Genomic DNA, 9,119 nt, shown 5'->3' with positions numbered 1-9,119 from the left:
TATGGGAATAAAAGCTTTACCCTCTGATGATACTGAATTTAGAAAGTGGGAGGCTGGGACAGGATCTGCACTGCTGGGACTAGCTGGGATTACATGTGAAATGACAGCCAGTGTTGCTCATGTGCGCTGGGATCAACAGATCTGGAGTTGGACAGAAACCTGGTCCGGGGGCTTATGGGTATTAAGACTTTTCTGCTGTGCTTTGATCAGAGCTCATCCATTAGGGTCAAGTAGTTTTACCCCATGTGATCAGTGTCCTTTGACTGTAGGGTTTTCTGACCACCTTCAGTCAGATCCAAACTTTTGGGATAGCCAGCTTCTGAACCTGAGTGTGGATTTTCAAATGGCCTCTGTTTATAACGGGCTGAACCAAAACTTGACATCCCAGCATTTCCACCCTTTCCAGGCCTGGAACTGAATTTTGCAGGCATGGGACCATTTCTAGTTTCTGTGTCTTATTGGAACAATCCCCCCGAACAATAAGTGCTCTTACCCCTCATATGGCTGCTGAGTGGAGAAGACCGTCTGGCCTGTAGTGAAGGCCAAAGACAGACACTTGAGATGGCTCTGGACTGTAAAGTTTGAATCTACATCTGGAGCCAAACTTCCCCAAAATCAGGCGCTAGAGAAGAGGGCACGTGCTTTCATTTTAAAAATGGCAGCATGCAGGGATTTCTACAGAGTTTCACACTGGAGATAAGCAGCCAAAACCCAATATTCAAACACTCCCAGACTTTTAGCAGGCAGGGATGTGCATACATGTATAATCAAGTTCCAGGTTTCACAACTGACCCCTCTCTTTATAGTGGTATGTAAGCAGGAGATACTCCATCTCTGTTTCTGACACATACGCACATTGGGTTAGGTACAAACTTACCCCCTGCCTCAGACTTATCTTTAGTGCTATCTTAAATTACAACAGATCAACCTCACTGTTTCAATCATGGTTGCTTGCAATCTTCTGTGTTTCTGGCTCAGAAAGGGACATTTTACTCCTTTTATATGCTTGGGTTGCAGCTAATAGGACCCACCAGGACTGGTTTCCAGGTGAGTCAAAAGAATAGCTTTGCATCTCCATGGAGGATTTCTAGCACATGATACCCTGTCACCTGGATCCAGCCAAAACACTAGATCTGAATATCTCAGAATTTTGGGGTCTGAAAGTTATGACTGGGAGTCCAACTTTACTGCCAGCAAAGGTGCCAATTAGGTGGCACTTTTTGTCATTGCAAAACATAGTAGGAGGACCACTTAGCCCTTCTCTTAAGGGCCATCCTTTATTCTAATATCCTACATCCCTCTAGGAAGCACTCTGTCCTGCATTTAGCAACATGCTATTCTGAAGTCATCATGCGAGGGAATCATACATTATGAAATTCATACATGAGTTTGTACAGTGTATGATTCTATACTATTAACAACACATTTGTGGCTTGCCATCCTGCATTTTTCATACCATCGTCCTTTTTGCCTGAATGTTGGTGATCATTTAACATCTGATCACTAGGCTCTGTACTGAGAGTCACCAAACTCATCTCACACATGCCATCAAACAGCTATCAGGTGACAATAACTTTTGTTCACAACTCAGAGGTTGGATTCACACTCACTGCTCCAAGGCTTGTAATAAAAATATCCTTTGTTTTGTGCACACTGGGAATGAAATGGGATGCAATCACATGCACACATTTACAGAAGCTTACAAACCCTGCTTTCTTTTAACCTGGATCAAGTCCCTCCCTTCCCCCCATCAGTTTTTTATACAAGTGTTGGAGGTTTGGAGATGTTGAACCTTGTAATATTAAGGACCTACCCCATCTCCCAGTGTGTCTGCCTGGTCTACTGCTGTCTAGATTAGGCTCTGCTGCCCCTCTCTACAGCAGGATAATTAGGACAGAGGGATCTTCAAATCTTCTCCCACCTCCATGGATTTGGAAATTAGACCCCTCGCTGTCCTTTCCTCCTTTGCACCAGAACAAGTTTGCTATTGATCAGAGTGACAAATAAAGTGGTGTGAGCACAGCCCTTGGCCCGATCTTATCTCAGCAGAACTGGAACATTAGGAAATTAATGAAAGGGGAAAGAAATCGCTGGGAGTTTTGAATTTCAATCGGGGCACCAAGACCCCAAAATCCAGGAGTATTAAGAGAGCTAATGTACTGAGGGCAGGAGCTCAGCTGGCTCCCACTTTCACACTAGACCTCACAGTAGGAACTTGGCTCATCTTCCTGTGCCAGACAATCAATACACTTGTTGGGGGAGGCAGGGTGACCCTGCACTGTAGCAGGCATGCAGCAGAGAGAAACAGCTTTCCAGGATGAGTAGCTGGGGAGGGAAACATACTATGGCCTTGCTCAATCCCTTCTTGACTGGCCTGGTGAGTAGGGGGTCTGCTCCAGGCGGCCATGTGGAGATGGAAGCCAGGAGCCCTTATGCACACTCAGCCAGCAGGCCCTGTGCTTCATAGGGAATGGAGGTGTGATTGTACACTTGCGCAAGCTATTCAAAGGGGGAAGAGAGCCTTCTTGCATGTTTCCACCTGTCAGCCGGCTGCACGGGTGTCAGAACATCCACAGTCTTGCCCATGGGAAACAATGTCTTAAAATCCAAGAAACATCTGTTCAAAGAGTGTGAGATCTTGACACGTTTTTACAGAGATCCCCACCAGAGTCAGAGGGCACCTAATAGTTCAAAATCTCCAAAGACTGGCCTGTAGTCATGTCTCACTCTTTCCTTCCTTCCTGCAAAGATGGCCCTTTAAGGAAATTTGCCCTTCTTTCTTCATCTACCTTTTCCTTCTCTTTTTCTGCCTCCTTCGCCTTCCTGGTTGATAGTGTGGGAAAGCTGCTGTCGAGTCAAAGGAGTGATTTTTTCCATTTTGTTCTGACACTTCTGAGTTCCACGGTCATTCAGATCTCCCGAGGGAATGAGTAGCCACAGTGAAAGCTGTCTCCTGCTCTCATGAGTCTCACCCTTCCAGCTGACAGGTCCTGAGGAATGTAGCAGTGAGGGGAGATCACTGTTGCAGAGGCAATTTCTTGAGTAGCTAGGGACAATTCCCTGGATGGCTTTGAAGAATAGGACCAAGACTTTGAATTTGACCCAGTATTTTGAGGGGGCATAGTGTAGTAAGCCAAGCATCTAGATAATGCACTCCTGATGATCCATGCTACAGCTGCTCACCTTCTTTAAGGGAGGTTTATTTTCATCCCTAACCATGAACAAGTAATCCAGCCTGGAGGTTATGAAAGCGCGAAGGGCAAAGATTTGGGCTAGGTTCACGACTCTATTTCAGAGGCAGAAAGGGCCGAACATTCATTCTCAAACTCTGCCAGTGAGGTTTCACTCGTTGAAAGACGGGAAAAAAATGTTGTTTCTTAGATGCCCGATGAGAAAAAGTGGTCTGCTCACATTTATAGCCTATTTCTGGAATTAACACTGTGTGATGTGAGCATTTGACCTAGTGCTACAGGAGAGAATGGTCACTGATCCTTTAAGTAATTGTGTGCAAGATCTCATCTCTGGGTTTCAACTTCTCCACTGCATCAAGATCAAGATTCTTGTCCTTGCCTCCAAAGCCCGCCAAACTCTGCTCCTCCCTATTTACTTGCCCATGCCTCTGCTCTCTGTGCTCTGCTAATGAGACCAGCTTGGGCTCACACTCTGTTTCTCCCATAGCCAATCTTTAGGCTTCCGTCCATACTGCTCCTCATGCCTGGGGCAGCCTTCCTGAACTGATCTGCAAGGCCCTCTCACGTTCAGATCTGATTAACAGTCAGATCAGAAGCTGTCAGTGGGAGCTGCGGCTCTGCAGCAGCACTCCCATTTTCATTGAACGGCAACCAGGTTTGAAAATTGTGGCTAAAGAGTCCTATTGACATGAACATGCCAATAGTTAGGAGAGGAAGGGCGGCCTTGTGGTTAATGCACGGCGCTAAGATTTATGGTCTCTCACGGACTTCCTGTGTGACCGGTGGGAAAGTCACTTAGGCTATGTCTTCATTTGACCCAGGAGGTGTGATTACCAGCTCATGGAGACGTCCCGGTTGTCATGCTGTCTGGAGTGGCTCACAAACGTGAGTATGTACCTCAGGGCAGACTGTCAAAGACAGGCCGGACACCCCAAATTGGTGGTATGTTCTATAAGCTGGGAATGGGCGACAGGGGATGGATCACTTGATGATTACCTGTTTTGTTCATTCCCTCTGGGGCACCTGGCATTGGCCACTGTCGGAAGACAGGATACTGGGCTAGATGGACCTTTGGTCTGACCCAGTGTGGCCGCTCTTATGTTCTTATAATTAGATTTCACTACGCCAGTAACAAATGTGAACTTCTGGATCACTAAACAGTCTTACCATGGAGTCACAGACAGTCTCCTGAGACTCTCCACCCTGTCTTCACACCCAAACTGTACTTGGTGATAAGTGGTCACTTACACCAAAAATCACATAATATTCAGGTTGCTTCTGGGCCCAAGAGACCACTTACCCCAGATCAATTGGTACCCTAGATCTTTACACCAAAGACAACGCCTGTAGCCAATTCTGTAATAAACTATCCAAGGTTTATTAACTAGAAAAAAGGAATAATAGCGCTATTTACAGGTTAAAGCAAGCAAACATATACACACAAATGAGTTATCATCTAAATCCTAAGAGTGACATAGTTGTAGTGAGCTGTCAATTCAAAGTGTCTTTCAGGGCAGAGCCAGGAGATAACCCCTGGGAATCTCTGGCTTCAGTTTGGTTTCTCTGGCCCTGTGAGAGTTCAAACAGCAAAGAGAAGAAAAATCTTCACATTACCTATTTTTATTTCCCTTTCCCAGCATTCAAAGTGATGGGAGGAGGCCTTTTGTGTGTACTCCTCTATGGGTGTGATAGGGCCATTAACCAGTCCTTTATATTGCAACGTTCCTTGCTGGCCCTCTGATTTGGACAGTTCTTTTGGATGGGCCTGGGTGAGGATTCATGTGCCTGGGTTCACAAGTTCAGAAAAAAACATTTTCAAAGTTATAAAGCAAAACTTACATATTTTCTCACCGCCTGGAATACAGACATTGCAAGTGAGAGTAAGACGTACCGCAACTATAAGCGTTTGATAGAGGCTAAATGTGAAATACACTGGTATAAGACTAATACCCATTTTGAGCAAAACTAACATAGAGGTGAAGTGGTCTGGTTTCCTGCTATGAGTTTGTTAGTTCTTAGCTAATGCCTGCAGTCTTGGCACCAGAGCTGGCACCTGGCTTGTCAGCGGCACACCTGCGCGAGCTAGCGCCTCACAACAGCTGTGTGTCCACAGTGGCAGGGGCAGCTGCTCTGGCTAGCTGCCCCGAGTACAATCCGACCCCCTGGCTATGTACGCAGGATGCTTACCTGAGCCCCTGTCCAAGCCACCGTGGACACACTGCTATTCTGGGCGCTAGCTCGAGCTAATAGGAATATATAATGGGGATAATATCACTTTTGTCTTGTCTGTTTGGACTGTAAGCTCTTTGGGGTCAGTACAGTCTCTTACTATATGTATGTACAATTCCTAGCACAATCGGGCCCTGATCTTGGATCGATCTACTAGATGCTACTGTGAATTAATCATTGTACTAAATAATGCAATTGGTGGAAGAACTCACACACAGCACAAATGCCTAAGGCTATGTCTACACTACAGGTTACGCCGGCATAATTTGTGTCGCGCAGGGGGGTGAATAAACCATCCTCGTGAACGACATAAAGTACGCCAGCATAAGCACTTGTCTGCACTCCCGCCGACATAGCTTCTGCTGCTCATGGCGGTGCGTCTTTATGCCAACGGGAGACCGGCAGCGCTGCACATATAGACGTAGCCTCAGAGGGCAGAAATGTTTCTCCCAAGAATGGTTTTCAAGTGTTTTCCATCAGGGGTCGACAGCGGCTCTTTGAATAACAAAGCCCACGAACAAATAAAAATCGACACGTTCAAATCAAAACTTGAACTGAAACATGTCGCTGCTATACACACACGCAGAGATTGGCACGATAAGGCAAAGAACAAGATAGAATTATGCTTCCGAGGTGTTTAAAAGCTCGTCTCATTCAACAGGAGAGGCTCCCATTTGCAAAACATTTATTCAAGTCTTAATTGAAATAAATCCTTGAATGTAGCCACTCTATTGAGAGGCTGCACAATGGCCGTGGCCTCTTTAATCATGGTCCCATTCAGACACTAATCAGTAGAACATATGCAGGCGTGAGTGGTAGGAGTTGAGGACTTGCCCTGCCTGTGGTCTGTCTGTCTCTCTCCCTCCCTCTAATTAGATGCCCCATTCAAATGCTAATCAGCAGCAATACCATGATCAAGGAACATAAGAGGGAGCATTTGGATGTCAGATCATTGCCTTGAGTATAGATCAATGGTTTCTGCTAGTCTCTGGGTCAGAGATTGGGACACTCCTCCTTGGGGGAGCCATTTTCTTTTCTAAGCACTGTTTGACTTTGTCCCAGCAGTGAGTGGGGTATCCCTGCCCAAGAGGCTGGAGTGGCTGAGGATTATTGCTGTATGTCCATTTCCTCTTCCTGCTGAAAACCGTTTGTCTAGGCATTCACACATACATACAGGCTGGGGCACTTCTGCTCTGGAGCTATAGTCGTTGCTCACTCAGCAGATCAGCCATTGAAAAACCCAGACAAAACTGCCTAGGTTTGACTGATTTTGCGTCAGAAAACTCATGCAAACACTAGAGTTCATGTGGCTTACAGCTGAAATGGTGAATGTGCCTCAGGCTTTTCCCAAAGGTTTGCACCCCTGCCCCCCCCCCCCATATTCCCCAAAGCTTCCAGTGAACCTGATCTGAGTTCCAGGTTTGAAACAAAACCCCAAACCAGACAAGTTTCATCTGGTTTGGGGGTTTGTGCTGAACATTTCTTCCAGCTCTGTTACCAGCTGATAGAAAATGCTCCTCAGATATCAGTGTATGAAGTGAGGATCCATACACATTGTGTGGTTTAGACCCCTCTGAGATCTGTTTAGCTACTCACACCCTGCAGCCAAAGCATCCAGAAGCTGCATCCCTCAGAAGCAAAATGGTTCCCTCAGCTCCCAGGCCCAAACATGCTGGTTCAGTAGGGCAGGGATGAGAGGCTCAGGAACAGCGGTAAAGGGGTATTTTGAGAACAAAGGGGATTGAAAAGAGGCTGAGGGAAGAGAGATCACCACTCCCCCCAATTTGCTACCTTCGGTCATTCATGGAGCTATTCCAGTGCCCTCAGCCCTCTCCCTTCCCAAGTTCTAGTCTAATCATCTCTATTCTGTCCTATACAGGTTCTTAGGTCAGCCTTATCTCCCTCGTCTCTGAGCACCTTTCAGTAATGCATTAAGCAACAAGACTAACATGCTGGTTCCGTACCAAGCCCTGATTCCTCCCCGTTGTGAAGAGCGGGAGGGCAGAACACAAGCTCACCCCTCTCAATAAGCTGGCCTGAGCACTGAGTGTCCAACCTATGTGGACACAGAAATGTGGTTCATGAAACTCTTCTTATGGCAAGGGAACGATGAAGCTGCTGTATTGCCAACACCAAATGTTCAAAGATCATGAGTCAGACTCACCAAAAATCACAAGATTGGCTTTAAAATCACGAGATATAAAAATAATAGATTTGGTGTTTCTTTTTATTTGCCTTCTGCTTTTTGAACCTTTCGGGTGCACTGGGGTCACATTTTGAAGCTTTCTCCACAGCCATGAGGGCTAGAAACTTACTTTTTCTTTAAGAATGAAGGCTGAAGTCATCACATATCCACTTGACTCCAAGAGCTGGGGTTTTAAGGAAAACAATAAAGATTATGATATTCATGACAAAATCATGAGAGTTGGCAACACTGTAGCTGAGAGAACCCTATGCTGTTGGGGGCTACCATTGGGGAGCTGCACTCCAGCTCATTCCTTATTTTGTAAAAAATGCCTGCAGTGGGTTCTGGGTCACAGCCTGCTCTGTATGTGGGAAGAAAGTTGCTTGGCAATATTAACCTACCTCAGCAGAGTGCTGTGAATTACAAAAACGTGTGTAAAAGCACTTTGAGCTCCTGTGATGGGGTGCTCGGGTGATGTAGAATTACAATAATATTTCCCAATTAATTAGTATTATTTGTTCTTCCAGGATAGAATCCACCCCGAACCCTTTCCCTATCCAAAGATGCCCCCTCAGTTTCTCTGTCCTAGAAAGAGGGAAAGAAAAACATTACTGGCTTCTAGTGAGTGAGGGATGAAATTAACCAAAGAACATTTGGGCCAAATGTAAGGAAATAGATGGTGGAATAGCCTCCTAAGGGATGCTGTGGGGACCCCTTTTTGCATCATTTGTAACTGGGGTGGGCAAAAGCACTGGAGAACATATCATAGGATTACTCCAGAGCTCGCAGAGATAGTATGGACTAATGACCTGATAGGCCTTTTCCATCTCTAATTTCTATGCTTCCCCTCTTTCCAAATCCAGAAGACAATTCTCTTCACCAGTGTCCTCACCTGAGATGCCTCCATCACATGATGTGCCTTACAGAACGATGCCTACGTCACACCCGCTAGCTTTCTGTGCCCAAATAGTTGGGAGAAACACAAAGCTCTCTTGTGTTCCCTGTTAGAGACAAACTAGGTTGGCAGCAGATGAAACCAGGGCTCTGTCTAATATTTGGAGCACATCCCTTTAAAGAGGCCAGGCTGGAGCTGATGAGCCCTTTAAATGTTTGAAATGATTTAATTAAAGGTGACATTTTAAAAAGCAAACTTAATAGATGTTTACCTCATTGTGGTGTCTCTTTTCCACCATCACTGAAGGTTAACAGCAGGTGAGAGCCTTTTTCCTTTTTTAAACTTTGTGAATGCAGCTAAAATCCCACCATGAAAATCACCTTCTATGAACCCATTTCATTTGCCTCACAAAAAAATAAGCTGGAGGCAATCAGTCAATGTCTGGTGGAGAGCTCAGAATATATTCCCCCATCAATGTACAGCCACCAACCTACTCCTCATTAAGCTGCAACGATTCATGGCTGGCTCCTCTGTGTCAGACACCGGATGACTTCAGCCCTGAATTGTCCTTAATGTCTGCAGGCATTTAACTCTGGAGGTCACACATATGGGCTCCACC

The sequence above is a fragment of the Chelonia mydas genome, chromosome 10 (assembly GCF_015237465.2).
Source record: "Chelonia mydas isolate rCheMyd1 chromosome 10, rCheMyd1.pri.v2, whole genome shotgun sequence".
Taxonomy (NCBI): domain Eukaryota; kingdom Metazoa; phylum Chordata; order Testudines; family Cheloniidae; genus Chelonia; species Chelonia mydas.
The sequence above is the reverse complement of the archived record's forward strand: the minus strand, read 5'-3'. Positions refer to the sequence as shown.